This window comes from Chroicocephalus ridibundus, chromosome 9, assembly GCF_963924245.1.
Source record: "Chroicocephalus ridibundus chromosome 9, bChrRid1.1, whole genome shotgun sequence".
Classification (NCBI taxonomy): domain Eukaryota; kingdom Metazoa; phylum Chordata; class Aves; order Charadriiformes; family Laridae; genus Chroicocephalus; species Chroicocephalus ridibundus.
In genome coordinates, this window is record NC_086292.1 from 46,836,205 (window position 1) to 46,852,090 (window position 15,886).

Here is a 15,886-nt window from a genome sequence, read left to right on the forward strand (position 1 = left end):
TGCCACCACCGCTGCCACCGCGCAGCAGCCACCGGTTTTGCAGCCGAGAAAGCCCTGGGTGAATTCCCAGAAGTTTTGTGCTTGATAGAAAAATATTGCTCCTGCCTTTTTCCTTTCCTTCCTTGATCTGGATTAAGCTGTTTTCAGGCCAGACAGGGGACATCAAATGGGATGGAGAGGAAGGAGGGGATGCGGTGGAGGAAGGCCCAGGGAGGTGGGAGGCGCGTGGCACCTCCCTGCCAGCTCCTGGCCAGAACAACCCAGGCACGGGGAAACTCATTTCAAAGCGCCTGAAACACCCATTTTAGCAATTTCTGAACTTCTCGATGAGAAATGTGGAGAATTACGGAGAAAAAAGGGCTCCTGCCAGGGTGGAAGAGCTCAAAACCACGGGGATGACCAAGGAGGGATGCGCTAATGGTTTTCTACCATCCAGCATCTCTCCCAAACGCTGAAGGCGGCAGCAAAAGGGATTTAAATTGGAGATTAGAGAGGCCGCCCGACCGTGATGCTACACTCGGGGTACGGAGAGCGGAGCATCCCCAGCGCCAGAGGTTTTAGCTGTAATCAGACCAACATCTGTCCGGCAACGGTTGGGGCGTGCGCAGTCCCCGCGCTGCTCCAGGGTGGGTTGGAGATTTCCCGCAGGCTCCTCCTGCTCCGCTTTTCTGCGATATCAGAGAAATCTGGATTAATTTTTTTTTTTTTTTTCTATATCTGATACATTCTTCCTCTCTGGAAAGATAAAATCTTGATTGTCAGGAACGGGTGTAGCAGGCAAGAAGATTTCCCAGACTAGTCAAAATGTCATCCTGGTAAAAATGCTAGTAATAAAAAAAAATAAAAAGAAAGGGCCCACTACGGACTCAGGCCTGTAAAAATATCCAAAAGATGGATCTGGAAGTTTAGAAACAATTGAAGCTCAGCAGCAAAAGGGCGCTCCGGGGGCCGCTGGGCCCAGCACAGACATTCATGGGGGGGGGTGGGAATCAATAACTTTAAAAAAAATTGCCTGCGTGCTTGGTCTTGAATTAAAAGGGAACAGGACCAGACATTTTCAGCCATCTCAAATAGGTTTTGGGTTTATTGTTCTTTTGGAGATTAGGGCGAGGAAGGGAATGCCCAAGTGAAGGGTGGTGCGATGTGGAGATGCTCCAGCTCCCGGTGCGTCCCTGCGGAGACGCACCAGAGCTCTCCTGGCTCCCACCCGCTGTGTTCTGGGATACTTGGGGTGCGGGAGGGGTGGTCCCCAAGGAGCGGGTGCTGGGACGGGGAGGGGACCCCGAGGGCGCGTCCTGGTGGCACCCATCCCGCGTGACACCGCCTGCACGTGGGCTGGGAATCCTTCCTCTTCCTCTCCCGCTCCCTGCTGCCATCCCGCTTCATCCGCCGTACCAGGAAAAGGCATCGGAGCCAGGAGGGAGCTGATGGTGAGCCCCGGGCCAACCCAACCCCACCCCTGGAACAGCAGGGCTTGGAAAAGCCGGTTATGCCGGCGCCGCACCGGGCCCGTGTCATCACCGTGCGGAGGAGGAGATTTTGGGTCCCCCCCGGAGGAAAGACGGCCCTCGCTGTTGGGGTGGCAGCTCCAGGGCTGAAACTGGGACCTAAAATTGGGTTCCTGCGAGGGCTGGGGGTCAGCAGGCAGGGATCACCCCCCGCAGCTCCCTGTGGTGGCTTTTGCGTATCAAATCCAACCCTTCTACTTTGTCCCCAGGTCAGGAGATGTCCCCAGGGACCCGGCTGTGACCGGCAGGGGATGAAACCCCCGCATCGCATTTTCACTCCCCAGGAAACGCCACTGCACTGCAGCCAGCGCTGGGAGCAGGAACACGGGGAGGGGGGAGAGAGACGCGGCCGGCCGTGGAGAGATGCAAAGATCAAACCAGCGGCGATGTCAAAATAAAATCCAGCAGCCCAGGGAAAACACGGCGCGTCCTTGCTGAGGCTGTTGCTTACGCCAATTAAAAAAAATTGAAAAAATAAAAATTAAAAAAAAAAAAAATTGGCATGGCACGAAGGAGAGCTGCGTGGCATTTCCTGAAAAGGGCGTGGGGAGCATCCTTGGAAAGGCTTCCCTGCACAACGCGCTCGCTGTTTCCAGAAAAATAAAGTTTGCTGTGACCCACCTGTCCCCGAAAAGCAGCTATTTAGGGCTGTGACATGGTCAGCCCGGAGTCAGTGGCTGGGTCTGTCCCAGCTGGCACCTTTGCCGGGCGCTGGGGTTTGGCGATTTACCTGCAGCTCTTGAATTGCTGCAAAAAGCCCTGGAAAAAATAAAAACGCAGGGAGAGCTGCCCAAGCACCGAGCACTCCCAGTTTAAGGTGTTTCCCCACCAGCTTTTGGCTGGTGGCCATTAAAACCCCCTGCCAGCCCCCAGAGCCGTGCCTGGCAGTGCCAGGGCAGGCCAGGAGGGTTTTTTCCTTGGCTTTTTGGGGGGATTTTGGCCCCAGCTGGAATTGGGGGTTCGGAGCCCTTTGGGGTTGGCTGGAGAGACGGCCGCGGGAGCGATGGGTGGGCGCCTCCCCGGGGGGCTGCGGAGGGGCTCTGCTGCCTCTCCCTTGGGGCAGGGAAGGTTTTTGGCAGGGAGGGGAGCGTCCCGGGGGTTAGCGTCACACGTGTCCCCGCATCCCCCGGAAAGCCAGGGCCGGGAGGGACCCACTCCCCGTCCCGGCGGCAGGGCGTGCTCGGGGCTCACCAAGGGCGTTCCGGGAGGTTTCGGCGGCGTAGCGAGACTTGCCAAAGCCTAATCTCCAAGAGAGCTTACCTTTGGCATGGTATTTCAAAGGGGGAGCGTGGAAAACAAACACAAACCCACAGCTTGGGTGGGTTTGGTTTTGTTTTGGTTTTTTTTCCTGCCCGAGCTGTGCTCAGAAGCTGCAGCCAGGCGGTATTTGGGCGATCAGACCAGATCCAGCGTTTTCTGGCCAAACGCGGTGTTGAAGAGAAGCAGCTCCACCTAGGCAGGCGCTGGTGCTAAAGCAGAGCCCACCTCCACACCAGTTCGACCATCAGCCATCGACCATCGACCTTCGCAGCTGTGCCGGGGACATCAGCATCCGCCTCAGCCCGCAGCCGGGCTTCGAGCCCACACCGAGGTCACAAGTTTTGGGGTCAGTTTGGGGCTGAGAATTCAAAGTTTCCCTTTTGCACATTTGGAAAAAAAAAAATAAAATAAAATAAAAAAAAAAAAATCCAACGCTTATTCTCTTTCCCAATAAGGACGGAAAATTGGGGTTAAAACCACCCGTTTTCAGCAAATGGCCATTCGCATCCTGCGTCCCCCGGCAGGGGGAAATCCTGCAAGGACCAAAACTCCACAGCAACAAAAATCCATCCCAGGTAGAAAAAGACCCTTAGAAAATAAAATTTTTAAAAAAAAATAAATAAAAAAAAGGCAGTGAAAGGCAAAGCAGGGTTTTATGGAGCCCCGGACGTGTCTGGATTAGTCCCATAAAAACCGGCATCAGCCGCTGGTGGCCAGTACTGGCTTCCCCACGGCAGACGGCGGGAGAGACGTTAACCTGCTCTCGTTTTGCAAGCTGCTCGTTAGTCCTCATCAAACATAATTATACTTCAAACCCAAATGAGATGTCCAACTGAATTTTGAGCACACGTTAATGTTTTTAAATGGGGGGGAAGGCGGAAAAAAAAACCCCACAGCCTTTATTGAAGGCCAGCCAGGCTCTGAGTGTTAAAGGAGACACTGCTAATGGCTTGGGGAAGGAGGGGCTACGGCTTCTTTACGGCTTTGCCAATTAAATGCTTATTACTGACCAATTAGGCAGAAATCAACCTGGTTTTAAGCAATATCTGATTAAGTGGGTCCTGCAGATCAGCTTCAGTTGTTAACGGGGGGAAATAAACACCTTTTCCCCGCCAGGCCCCCCAACGACCACGCCGGGGTGCTCGGACCGGGCAGGGTTTCTGCCCACCCTGCCCATGAAAAATCCCCTTTTCTTTCAGCACTGCCGTTCTCCTGGAGGAAACTCATCCCGTGGACCCAGCCAGGCACGGCAAAGCTTTTCTGAGGCAGGAAGGAAATGGGAAGGAAATGAGGGAAAAGGGGGAAATTAGCCACACGCGGAGGGTGGCTTCTTCCACACTCCCCCCCCTGCCCCGTCTCGGCAGGTTGCTGCTGCCTGGCACACGCTGGGCCGTGCCCATTCGCAGGCTTTTCCAAATATTATCCCAATATTTTTCTTTCAGTTCCCAGATAAATGGGCCTCTTCAGCAGACTTTAAGCCTGCTCTGTTCCAACGTTTTCTTTACGGCAGGAGAGGAAACGTTCGGGTTACGCCGAGCCACTGAATCCCGCTTTCAGGGCTGAGCTGCAAGGGATTTTCCGAGACAAAATAAGGGCAGTGTTGGGTTTTTCCCTTGTTTCGTTGGGAAATACAAAGGAGGCCACATCACCCCTTAATCTTCCTTTCTTTCTGCCTCCTCTCCCACGCTGCAGTCCATCTTTCCCGTGCTTTCCTGTGGTCTTCACAGGTTTCTGAGCATGTTTCCAGCTTTCCAGCTCCATTGGGAGAGGACACTTTGCAGGCTCTACCCAAGACGCGCTCCCTCCACAGTGGTAATTGGCGTCTGAAGTTAAATAACACAAATAAAACCCTCAAAACCCCCCTTGAAACATTAATCCAAAGGGTCTTTCCTTGCAGTTGCTTTTGTTCTGGTGTTTCCACCAAGCTCTGAATTTTCTGCTGCGGCCAGGACGAGAGGGAGGAGGTTTTCAAGCCCAGTGGGACACAACCCGCAGCCGCTGACCTGCTCCCAGGCCGGTTTGGGAGCTGGGAGATCACACTGCAGTGACCGGCACCGGTCGGAGGGGCATGGCTGGCTGTGACATCCCACAGCACCCGGCAGCGAGCAGGAGCATCACCCCCCGGAGAGCAGCCCCCTGCCGAGCATCCCCTGATCCGCAGGGAAGCCCCGGGGGACCCCGCGTCCCTCCTGCGGGGCAGGGACAGCAGAGCCCCAGCACCCAAGGGAGCCATGAACAGAGCCGAAAGTGCCCATGAACAGCCTGCGGGTGGTGGAGCCAGAGGAGAGAAAAGGACAAGAGCGAGCCAAATTTGGGAAAATTTTAGTGTAAGGGGTGACTACATGAATAAGACCCTCTGAGAACTGGGTGAAGCGACCTGCAGAGGCTCCTTCCAACTGAAATGATTGTGGATGGAGGGATGGGTTTGGATTGGATGGATTGTCCAAGCCCAGGGAGCCCGGCGTGGGCGAGCAGGGGGTGATTGCTCACCATCCCATCCCAGGCGAGGAGTAGGAGCCAACAGGGTGAAGGAGTGGAAGGAAAATTAAGACATTGTGGCTCTGGGAGTCCCCGATGGGCCGGAGGGGGGCAAGGGGAGACTTGGTTGGGGGGGCACTGCTGAAGGCTTTGCCTGGCCTCACACTCTGCCTTCAACTGGTCCTTACTGGGCTGGAGGGGCTGACGGAGGTGATGCTCTCCAGGCGCTGAAACATGTAGGGTTCGTGGGGATGTGTCCTTGGGAAATGCCACTGATAAGGTCCCCAAACCTGCGATGAGCAGAAGCATCCCCAGAGGGATGCGCAAGGGGGTCCAGCCCCAGTTCTGGGACACGCTCAGTGACCGGGGAGGGGACACGGCACCGTCCCTCCTCCCCAGCTGGGCTCCTGGGGCTGGGAGGGGAGGCACCCCCTTTTCCAGAGCTGCGGGATGGGGCATAAGAGGCAAACATCCCCAGGGGACGTGGGGCTCCGTGGCGTCCCCTGCCTGCGCCCACCCTCCGGAACGCGGCGGGGGCTGCATCAGCACGGTTCCTCCCACCTTCCATTTACCGCGGAGCATCCCTCGGGAGCGGGGCAGGGAAATCCCCCGCAGGGCCACGCCACGGGTGTCCGGGAGCCTCCCCGGGACCCGCCGAGGCGGGCTGTGCGCCGGGCCGGCACTAGGTGGGGATGGCATTACACCGCCGGCTGCCGCGCCCGGCGCCGGGGAGGAAGGCCGGGAGGAAGACGGGGAGGAAGGCCGGGAGGAAGACGGGGAGGAAGGCCGGGAGGAAGGCCAGGGCGTGGGGCTGCGGGCAGGGCTGGTGCTGGCGGCTCTGCCCGGGGAGCAGCGGGGTCTCAGGGCTGCAGAGGACTGATGGGCTGGGCTGAGAAGGACCGAGGGGAAAGGCTGCCGGGGAAGGGTGAGGTGTGGGATGTGGGTGGCAGCGTGGCAGGGATGCTGGAGTTGGCATGGCAGGGATGCTGGGGGCGGCATGGCAGGGATGCAGGCAGTGGTGTGGCAGGGATGCTGGGGGCAGCATGGCAGGGATGCGGGCAGCAGCGTGGCAGGGATGTGGGCAGCAGCGTGGCAGGGATGTGGGCAACAGCGTGGCAGGGATACAGGCAGCAGCATGGCAGGGATGTGGGCAGCAGCATGGCAGGGATGCAGGCAGCAGCGTGGCAGGGATACAGGCAGCAGCATGGCAGGGTTGTGGGCAGTAGTGTGGCAGGGATACAGGCAGCAGCATGGCAGGGATGTGGGTAGCAGCGTGGCAGGGATGTGGGCAGCAGCGTGGCAGGGATGTGGGCTGCAGCATGGCAGGGATGAGGGCAGCAGCATGGCAGGGATGTGGGCAGTAGTGTGGCAGGGATACAGGCAGCAGTGTAGCAGGGATGTGGGCAGCAGCGTGGCAGGGATACAGGCAGTGGCATGGCAGGGATGCAGGCAGCAGCATGGCAGGGATACAGGCAGTGGCATGGCAGGGATGCTGGGGGCAGCATGGCAGGGATGCAGGCAGCAGCGTGGCAGGGATGTGGGCAGCAGCATGGCAGGGATGTGGGCAACAGTGTGGCAGGGATACAGGCAGCAGTGTGGCAGGGATGCGGGCAGCAGCATGGCAGGGATGCAGGCAGTGGCGTAGCAGGGATGTGGGCAGCAGCATGGCAGGGATGAGGGCAGCAGCATGGCAGGGATACAGGCAGCAGCGTGGCAGGGATGTGGGCAGCAGCGTGGCAGGGATACAGGCAGCAGTGTGGCAGGGATACAGGCAGCAGTGTAGCAGGGATGTGGGCAGCAGCATAGCAGGGATACAGGCAGTGGCATGGCAGGGATGCAGGCAGTGGCGTAGCAGGGATGTGGGCAGCAGCATGGCAGGGATACAGGCAGCAGCGTGGCAGGGATGCTGGAGGCAACAAACGACACAGTAGTACATCAGGCTGCTGAGACGAGCTTTATTGCAAAGGCTGTGGCTGTCAGAAAGCCTGAACCACTCTCCTCACCCCTCTCAGGCTCATAAATGCTCCGAGCCAAGGCAGAATTGCCTTCTGCACCCACTCCAGCCAGTGCAGCTGAGAAAAGACACAAGCGCGAGGCTGCACTGAGCCCCCCAACCTTCCCCTTGCAGGTAAACACACCCCCAGCACATCCCTGCCGAGGACTGGTGTGGGGTGAGAACCGAGCGCTCGGTTGGGCTCAGCCCGAGCGTCGCTGGACACGGCAGCACCCAGGGCCCGCAGGCAGCCAGCGGGTCTAAAAAGCGTTTGAAATGTTGGTGTTTTGTCCTGCTGAATGGCACTGTTTGCCCTCCCAAAGAGCCCTGCTGGAGGGGGATGCTGCCCAGGTTTTTCCCATGCAGAGATCAGCCCCAAACAGCCTGGGGAGAGATTCACACACCCAAAAGGGTCCCAGGGAGAAACACTGTGAAAAAAAAGCAAACTATTCCATTCTTCTGGACAGCAAGAGCCTTGTCGAGGCTGCAGAGAGGCATTGGCGAATGTCTCTTGACTTTCAGAGCCGGTGTTTCTGAGCCTGTACCTCCAGGGTATGCAAATGCCCATGTATCACCTGAGAAAGGAAGCGGGGTGGGGGGGGAGAGATAAAATATCACAATTCCAAATAGAGCAGAAATTAATTTGCAAAGTTCATAGCCTGGAGGAGTCGCATGCAAGCACATTGCAGCCTTTTCCCTGAAAAACAGCCGGAGCCAGCTGATGGCTCCCATGGGCCCGATCCTGCCTGAGCGTCCTGCTCTTCAGCTCCCCGCACCGTGGGCTCGGTGGGTGTTTCGGGACTGATTGGGGCAGGTGTGGGCCCTTTTGGTGTTGCCTCACCAGTATCTCCTGGGGCCGAGGAGCTTCCCTGGAGGGAGACGGAGGGGATTTGGGTTATATTTGATGGTATCAGGACCCCTTGAGGAAAGCCTGCTCACCGTGCCGTCCCTCTCATCATCGCAACCAAGGGATGAAGGCAAGGAATGGACCTGTCCCACCACGCTGGCTCTCATTCGGAAGAGACTGCAGCACTGAGGCTGCCGTTAGCCGGGGAGAGCCCAGCCCAGCCACAGAGCTAATGAGTCTCCACAGTTATTACCGGCACTAATTACATTTTGCAATTTCGGAAAGGAAACATTTCCCATGGCTGCATCTCAGCCAGACCTTCTTCCTGGCCCACAGCTTGTCTCATCCATGTGTCTCCGCTGGATTGTCACTAAGGTGGGACACCGGCACGGCTGCAAGCCAGGCAATCAGCCACCAAGCTCCTGGCCTCCCTGGAAAGGCTGGGAGAGGGATGCAAAGCGTTTGTAGTCCCGGCACCACCTCGCTGTGGGGTAAAGGAGGGATGAGCACGTGGCAGGAGGAAAACTCCATCGCAGGAGAGTGTTTCACACTCCCCGCTTCTCCCTGGCCACTCAGCCCTGGGCAATACCTCTGAATCCTGCCTCGGACACAACGGGCCAACGCGATAAGCCCTTCACGTGAAAGGGTTTACTTGCTGTAAACCTCTCCGGAATCCACTTGATCCAATCCTACCTCCCGAGTCACCACCAAAACCAGAGCGCGGCCAGAAATCTCACCCCGTCCCTGCTCACGCCAAGGCTCAGTTCGTGTCTTCTGCACGAGGCAGCTTCAGGGAGAGCATCGCCCCGAAGCCCAGGTCCAGGAGCCGGAGGATTTTCCCAGCCTCCTCCCGCAGGGACCCAGGTGCTGGCAGCAGGGACCGAGGATGCTCTTGGCCATCAGCCCCCTCAGGGAAACCCGGAGGTGTCTCCAACAAGGCACAGAATATTTACTGATTTCAGGCACGTTTGGAAAATGTTTGGACGTTAAAAAGGCAGCTGGCTTGGAAATGTCAAAGCATTTCTTCCGGGGTTCCCAAAACGAAGTGCCTCAGAAATACCCAACCTCTGCTCCTGAAGCTTTTTCAGGAACTGAGGGGTTTTACTTTCTGTTCCGAAGTGTTTTTTTTTTTTTTCTTAAGTTTTAGAAGGGGGTTGATTGACCAATCTGCAAACACAAACTTTGCATTTCTTGTCAAACTGACTATTCTGGGGTGATCTAAAACCAAAACATTTGGGGGATTATTTTTTCTCTTTTAAATCAGTGTGTTTCAGTTTAACCTGAATTGATTTTTTCCCCTTCCCTCCCACTTATGTTTTCCAGATCTGCCACTAAATGAAAAATCCCTTGTTTCACCCTGCAGCACGTGGCCTTCCCGGGCCATTCCATGCACTTGGCTACAAGACAAAACCAAACCTGAGCCAAACGAGCTTCCCACGGTGCTCCCTGCGAATCCAGCCAGAAATAACCAACCGCATCTCTGCCAAAGTGATGCACCAGCACCAATTCCCACCTAAATCCGTGCATGGACGTCATCACCATCAACTGGGCAGGACGCAGAGGTCGAACCATCCTCAAGCATTGCCCTGGATCTGCTACTGCCTTTGAGATGCATTTGCTCTGATTTATTACTACAAATTTCCCTGACCTGGGGCATCGCTGCCCGAACCCTCTCCCACCTCGGAGACGACCCACCAACTCAGTGGTCCAGCTAAAATTAAGCGTCCGAAAGTCTGAGCTGCGATGCTGCGGCTCGGATCGCTTATAACCATAGAATGAGAAAAAAAAATAAAAATACGATGACCACAAACTATTTGTATTTCAAAATTGAAACTTTTACTTCCTTTGGTATTTTCGCGAGAGCGCTGAAGGCAGCGCAGGCGATGCTGGCGGCCGAGGGCCATTGAGGCTTTGAGTGGCTTCTGTGAAAATGTTTTTTGCCACAGAGACTTCCCTTGGGTTTTTTCATGACACACGGTAGCTTGAACAACTGCATTTGGACGGTGTCAGTGGAAGGGCCTCTGTATTTCTGTATTTGGCTTCCAGCAGCAGGATTTTTGCATTGTTGGCCTCAGCCGACTCCACACGGAGAGGCACAAGGTGGGGTCCCTCGGCTTGACCACGTGCCTTTCAAGCAACCCCAAAATCCACCTTATGTGAGAACGATCTCAAACATAAATTTACACAAATAGAGCATTTCCATACAGTTCCATGCAGAGCTCCAAGGGTACATTGGGAAACGGTGGCTGCGTGCGTGCCGGGAGCTCCGCATCCCTCCACGGCAGGGAGGTTCTGGAGATGGACAGGTTTCTTGGCCGGTGTTGGCCGTATTGAGTCCCCTGGGGAAGGAATAAGAAAAGCCAGAGGCTCCAGCCTCCAAAGCTCGCATTAGCTGCTGAAGGCACCTCTCCAGCCCCGGGGCAGCAGGGAGGAGGACCCTGCAGAAGGGACAAGGTAGGGAGGTGGCCCAGGGCTGGCTACTGCCCACCCCATGGCACACATACTTTATATACACTATCCTGCCTCTCAGAGCCAAAGATCCCAGCACAGTATCCGGATTGCATCCAAACGACCAAGGCCAGGAACCAAGGTGCCAGGATTAAGCCTCGGGCCCGGGCGGTGCTGGGAAAGGCAGGAGCGAGAAGGGAGGCTGGGAAAGAGCATCCTGTGACCCCAAAATGAGGTGAGCGGTGAGGAGCAACTGCTGAGACTCCGTTTTACACCCGATTTCGGGGAGCTGGTCTCACTAGCTCACTGGGTGCACAGACCGCAGCCATGATCAGGCTGTTGCTTCATTTTGGCCTTTTTTTTTTTTTTCTTCCCCCAAAAAGTCAGCCCAAATCCTACAGCACATCTGCCAAAATCCTCGCTCACAACAGAAACGGTGGCTCAGACTCTGCCACTGGGGTCCGTGCCCTCAAACCGTGGGGCAAAGGAAGTCAGCGTTGCCAGGACAGGAGCATAAATCAGAATATTGATTTAAACATAATTATTGATTTAACCCCTTCTGGTGCTTCCCTGGATTCCCCAGGTGCTCGTCCAAATGACAGAGAATGTTGTTTCAGACGAACTCCGTGGTCACTTGCCATGCAAGTCATCGGTCCAAAACCCGCGGGTCCCTGCGTGCTCGGGGATGGCTGGCGTGTCCCCAGCTGCTCCCCGCTGGGCACAACCGGGAGCAGGATTTGGCCCTGGGAATCCGGCAGGGTGGCAGGAAGGGATGGCAGAGTCGGGATGGCCAGGGATGGCCCCGAGAGCAAGAGCGCATCCAGCAGCATCACATTACCTGGGGTCATCAGTGCTGCTGGTGCCAGGTTACACTTCTCTGAGGGTTTGCTTCTCGCTATAGCAAACAAAATCAGGTTCTGAGGATATTATTGTGCATATATATTTTTATATATTTATATTTATATATATATATATGTCTCTCCCAGCAGCTCCAGAAGCTGCTGCATGCATTGCACGGAGGGAAGCTGGTGACTGCGATGCACCCAGAGACGCTGCCTTAGCCTAAACTTATCCAGAAAAAGCCCTCCAGCACCTCCAGGGCTGCAGCCTTCCCGTCTCGAAGCAGCGTGCGCAGGGCAGAGGCGTTTTGGGGAACTCTCTTGCCTAGCCAGAGCAGGGAGCCAGCGGGACACCGGGGCTGGGGCGCAGGAAGCCATCCCCCCCAAACTCAGCCCAGCTTGAAAGCCCGGCGAGCGCTAACACTAACAAACAGGCGGTGTGTTTATATCCCACCTTCCTGCCGGAGTAGCAGAGACAGGGGGTTATTTTTGGCATATTTTGTGACTGCTGGAGATGTCAGTGAAGGCCAGAAATGACGCAGAGCTGTTGGGAAAGCCCAGAGGCAACTGCCCCAGGCATGGGGCGATGTAGGGAGGGATGCGGGAAGCTGCTCCGAGCCTATTTACACAGGGATTGGGTTTAGCCTGCTGCACGTGGGGCACATCCCTGGCTTCAAAAGACCTGGGGATTAGCCTGGGGCTGAGAGAGTTGGGGCCTGGAGCTGAGAGAGTTGGGGGGGTTCAGCCTGGAGAAGAGAAGGCTCCGGGGAGACCTTAGAGGCCCTGCCAGTCCCTGAAGGGGGCCTACAGGAAAGCTGGGGAGGGGCTGTTGGCAAGGGCATGTAGCGATCGGACGAGGGGCAATGGTTTAAAGTAGAGCAGGGCAGGCTTAGATTAGCCATTAGGATGAAATTCTTTACACTGAGGGTGGTGAGACACTGGCCCAGGTTGCCCAGAGAGGCGGTGGAGGCCCCATCCCTGGAGACATCCAAGACCAGGCTGGATGAGGCTCTGAGCAACCTGGTCTAGTTGAAGATGTCCCTGCTCACTGCAGGGGGGTTGGACTAGATGATCTAAAGGTCCCTTCCAACCCAACACGTTCTATGATCTATGATTGAAAGCAGCAAGGACTGGGATAGCTCTTCCAAACCACCTCCTGTTCCAGCCCCACGCTGCTCCCCTTCACCCCATGCAGCAACGGAGCAGGAGAGGCGTCCTGAGCCCTCGCCCACTGAGTGCTTCACCCTTTCCCACCCATCCTGGACATGGCCATCACCTGGAGACTTGCAGCAATGTTCTGGCCCTCACCCGCTGCCTTTCGGCAGAGCTTACCGCTAACAGTGACTTAAAACAGAAATGAAGAAGAAAACACAAAGCAGCAACACTTATTGCCCACTTGCCATCATGCCACAGGGCTTGGCCACATTCCTTCAACTCACTGCTGGTTTCAAGATAATTTAAACTGTCCGCTTCCCACATTTTGTCCCAGCAAGTGACCTCCTCGCCCACGGTTTTGGCTCTGCTTTGGCCCCCTCTGTGAGCCCAGGCTGAGGTCACTGGCCCGTGGTGGCACATCCAGGTGTCCTCTGCAGCAAGGACTGCGTTTCCTGGCAGAAGCAGCAAGATCAGCAAGGAGAGCACGTGTGCTCTTGCAAGCGCTCGCAGGCTGATGGCTTTGGCAGATAGCTGGGTCTTTTCTTTCAAGCATATAACTAAAGTAGGGAGCACGAACGGCAGGAAAGCCCAGGTTTGATTTCGGCAGAAGCTCAGCCTGGTATCAGCTAAGAGGAAAACAGGTAAAACCAGGACCTCAGCAGATCAGGAGCTACTGGCCAAACCCCAAACCAGGCGTGCTAACTCCGACTGCCCCACAGCAGGAGGGAGCGTGGCTGGAAACACCATCCTTTCACACGGCTTGTCCATAAAACATAAGATTTAAGCCGAGAAAGCAGGTGGGGAGGTGAGGAGAGCCCTTCTTCTACCCTAGCCTCATTTTTATGGTCTCCCAGCTCCTCCAGCCTTTGCTGCTGCTAATTCCCCGTGCATCACCTGAGGATGGGGCCACATCCACATTTCTTGTCTAGCACGGGTAGTCTAGAGGACTGGACTCCACCTGGGAAGTGGTTTATCCCCACAGACAGGCTGCAGCCGTGAGCAGAAGGTGCCATGGGCTCTACTTGGCATCAAGAGCCTGAATTCAGCCCTGCCCTTGGGCATCCATTCAGACCCAGCGCTTTCTCCCGGCCTTTTTATTTTAGCCCCAGCCGGACAGATTAAATTAAGAACACCCGCGTTAATGTGCCATGCATGTGAAGAGGCCGAGGACTTCTCCTCCAGCTGAGAGCAGGAGCCCCACAGCCGCCCTGAGCCCAGCGCCAGCTCCCGGCCTTGCTGGCGTGTCCTCCTCCCCACTGCTGAGCAGATAACAGGGCAATTGCGGTAATGAGCCTCTGCCCTTCCAGCCCTGCTCAAAGCATTTAATGAAGCCAGGTGCTAATGAACTAGGCTTCACGGCGCCCTGGAGATGGGTTATTGCCATTTGAGTTGGAGGGAAACCAAGGCGGGAGCAGGCGGAGTGGCTGACCCCGGTGAGGAGGTACCTCGGGCTGGATGCAGGAGCCGGAGCTCCCTGCCCGGAGCAGGGAAAGGACGGCAGGTAGACGTGATGGCGACCACAGCTCTCTCATGTGGTGCCTGTGGCTGGAGAGACGGGTTTGCCCACATTTGGGAGGGCAGAGGGGAGTCCCCACCCATCCCAGTCCCAACTCAGCCCCGAGTGGCTTGGAGGCACGGCCAGAGCTCCCGACCCCCAGCTCGCTGGCATTGCCGTCCTCCTCAGCATCCTGCCCCCCCCGAGTTTTGTAAGACCCCAAACGCAGCCGCCGAGGCGCAGAGCAGGAGGACTCACTTGCAAACGAGCTTCCTCGGTTTTGTGACTCACCAGCCCAGCTTCCTCGCTGTCACCCGTGACTCCGTTTCGCTTTGCTGGAGCACCACTGCACCACCCCTTATCAATGAACAAGACCACGGTCCGGCAGCGCATCCCACCTCGAAGGGGCAGCCTGATCCCTGTTACAGACACATGCCTGATGCCTCTCCCCACAGCATTTTTGGACCAGACTCCACGTTCTCATGCAACGAGCATCCTCCCTTAATTCCTCTTGCAGATGACAGGTCCCCCCGCAGGAGCTGTTCCCGGGTCACGGCGGCTCTCTGGGTCTGCCTGCAAGGGTGAGGACAGCCCATAAATCACAAGGATGCGGCCCCCGCGTCGCATGCTCTTGCAGCACACACGTCCTCACATGCACATTGATGGCGTGCTAAAAATATTCCTCACTTTTTCACCGATTAAAATTTTCCAGAAGAGTCGGAACCACAGCCCACACCCTATCTGTACAGCCAGAGGTTTCCCTTCAACCTCCCCCAGCTCTGCTGGGAAAACAGAGAACACTGAACAACATTCCTGGTACTTTAGGGGTATTTTTTTTTTCAGTCATTTTAAAATCCTGGCTAAAATATCACCTTTTTTCCATAATTAATTTTCTGATGGCTGGCACACCGTCCCGCAGCTGAGCTGGGCACCGCCGCACCCGGCCTTGCTCCCACGCACCCATCGGAGAAGGCTATAGGTGAGCTGGGATGTTCCCGCTCCCCACCTGAAGCCCCATTTTGATGGCTCGGAAAATTAAACAAAGAAAAAAGTGTTTTTAAAGCAGCTTCCACCTGGTGTTAAGCAGCAGAGAGCTAACCCTGGCTTGGTGACAGCTCTGAATGACGATGGTCAGCCACGATTTTCTGGTCACATCTTTGAGAGGTGCCTGTTGTGCCAGGCAAAGGGGAAATCTGAAGGATGCTCACAGCCCACCGGCCACTGGCCAGGCCCCCGCGAGCCATCGCTCATAGCAGCATTTTCTTTGCCTAGTTTGGCTCTCAGTCACAGAGGAGGAGCAGGGGAGGCCACAGAAGTTGTTTACACAACAAGGGGATCATCTCGGCGAGACCGGAGCCTTTGCCAAACCCAGAGCTAAGCTGATACGAAGGAGATGCCATCAGTGTGTTTTTAATAACTATCACTAATAATTATTTGTGCGTGGTTGCTCTTAGGAGCTTCAGTCCCGGCTCAGCCCCTGCTGCTCTTGCAGCCTTGTGCAAGTGGAACAAACAGGGGGGTCCTGCCCCAAAACCCTGTGGGCGAGAGGAGAGGGAGGGGGAGCGCTGTGCCTGGGCAATGCCCCGACTGCAGCGGTGGCCACGATGTGTCCCCACCCGTGCTGTCCTCTCTCGCACCAGTGATGGCCAGTTAGACCCCGTCTGTCCTCCCTTCGCTTTTCTGAGCGCAGTCGGCGCCTCGGCCTCTGATCAAACCCCAGATACATCACAGCACGTCTATTAGCGGCTTCCTCCCCCCTCCTCGTGCGGGATGGCAATCTGCTGAAATGGCAATCATTGCCCTGTCAACGCGCCTTGACAGCACCAGGATTTCTCATTTCAAACCCCGGCGTGTCCCAGGGTG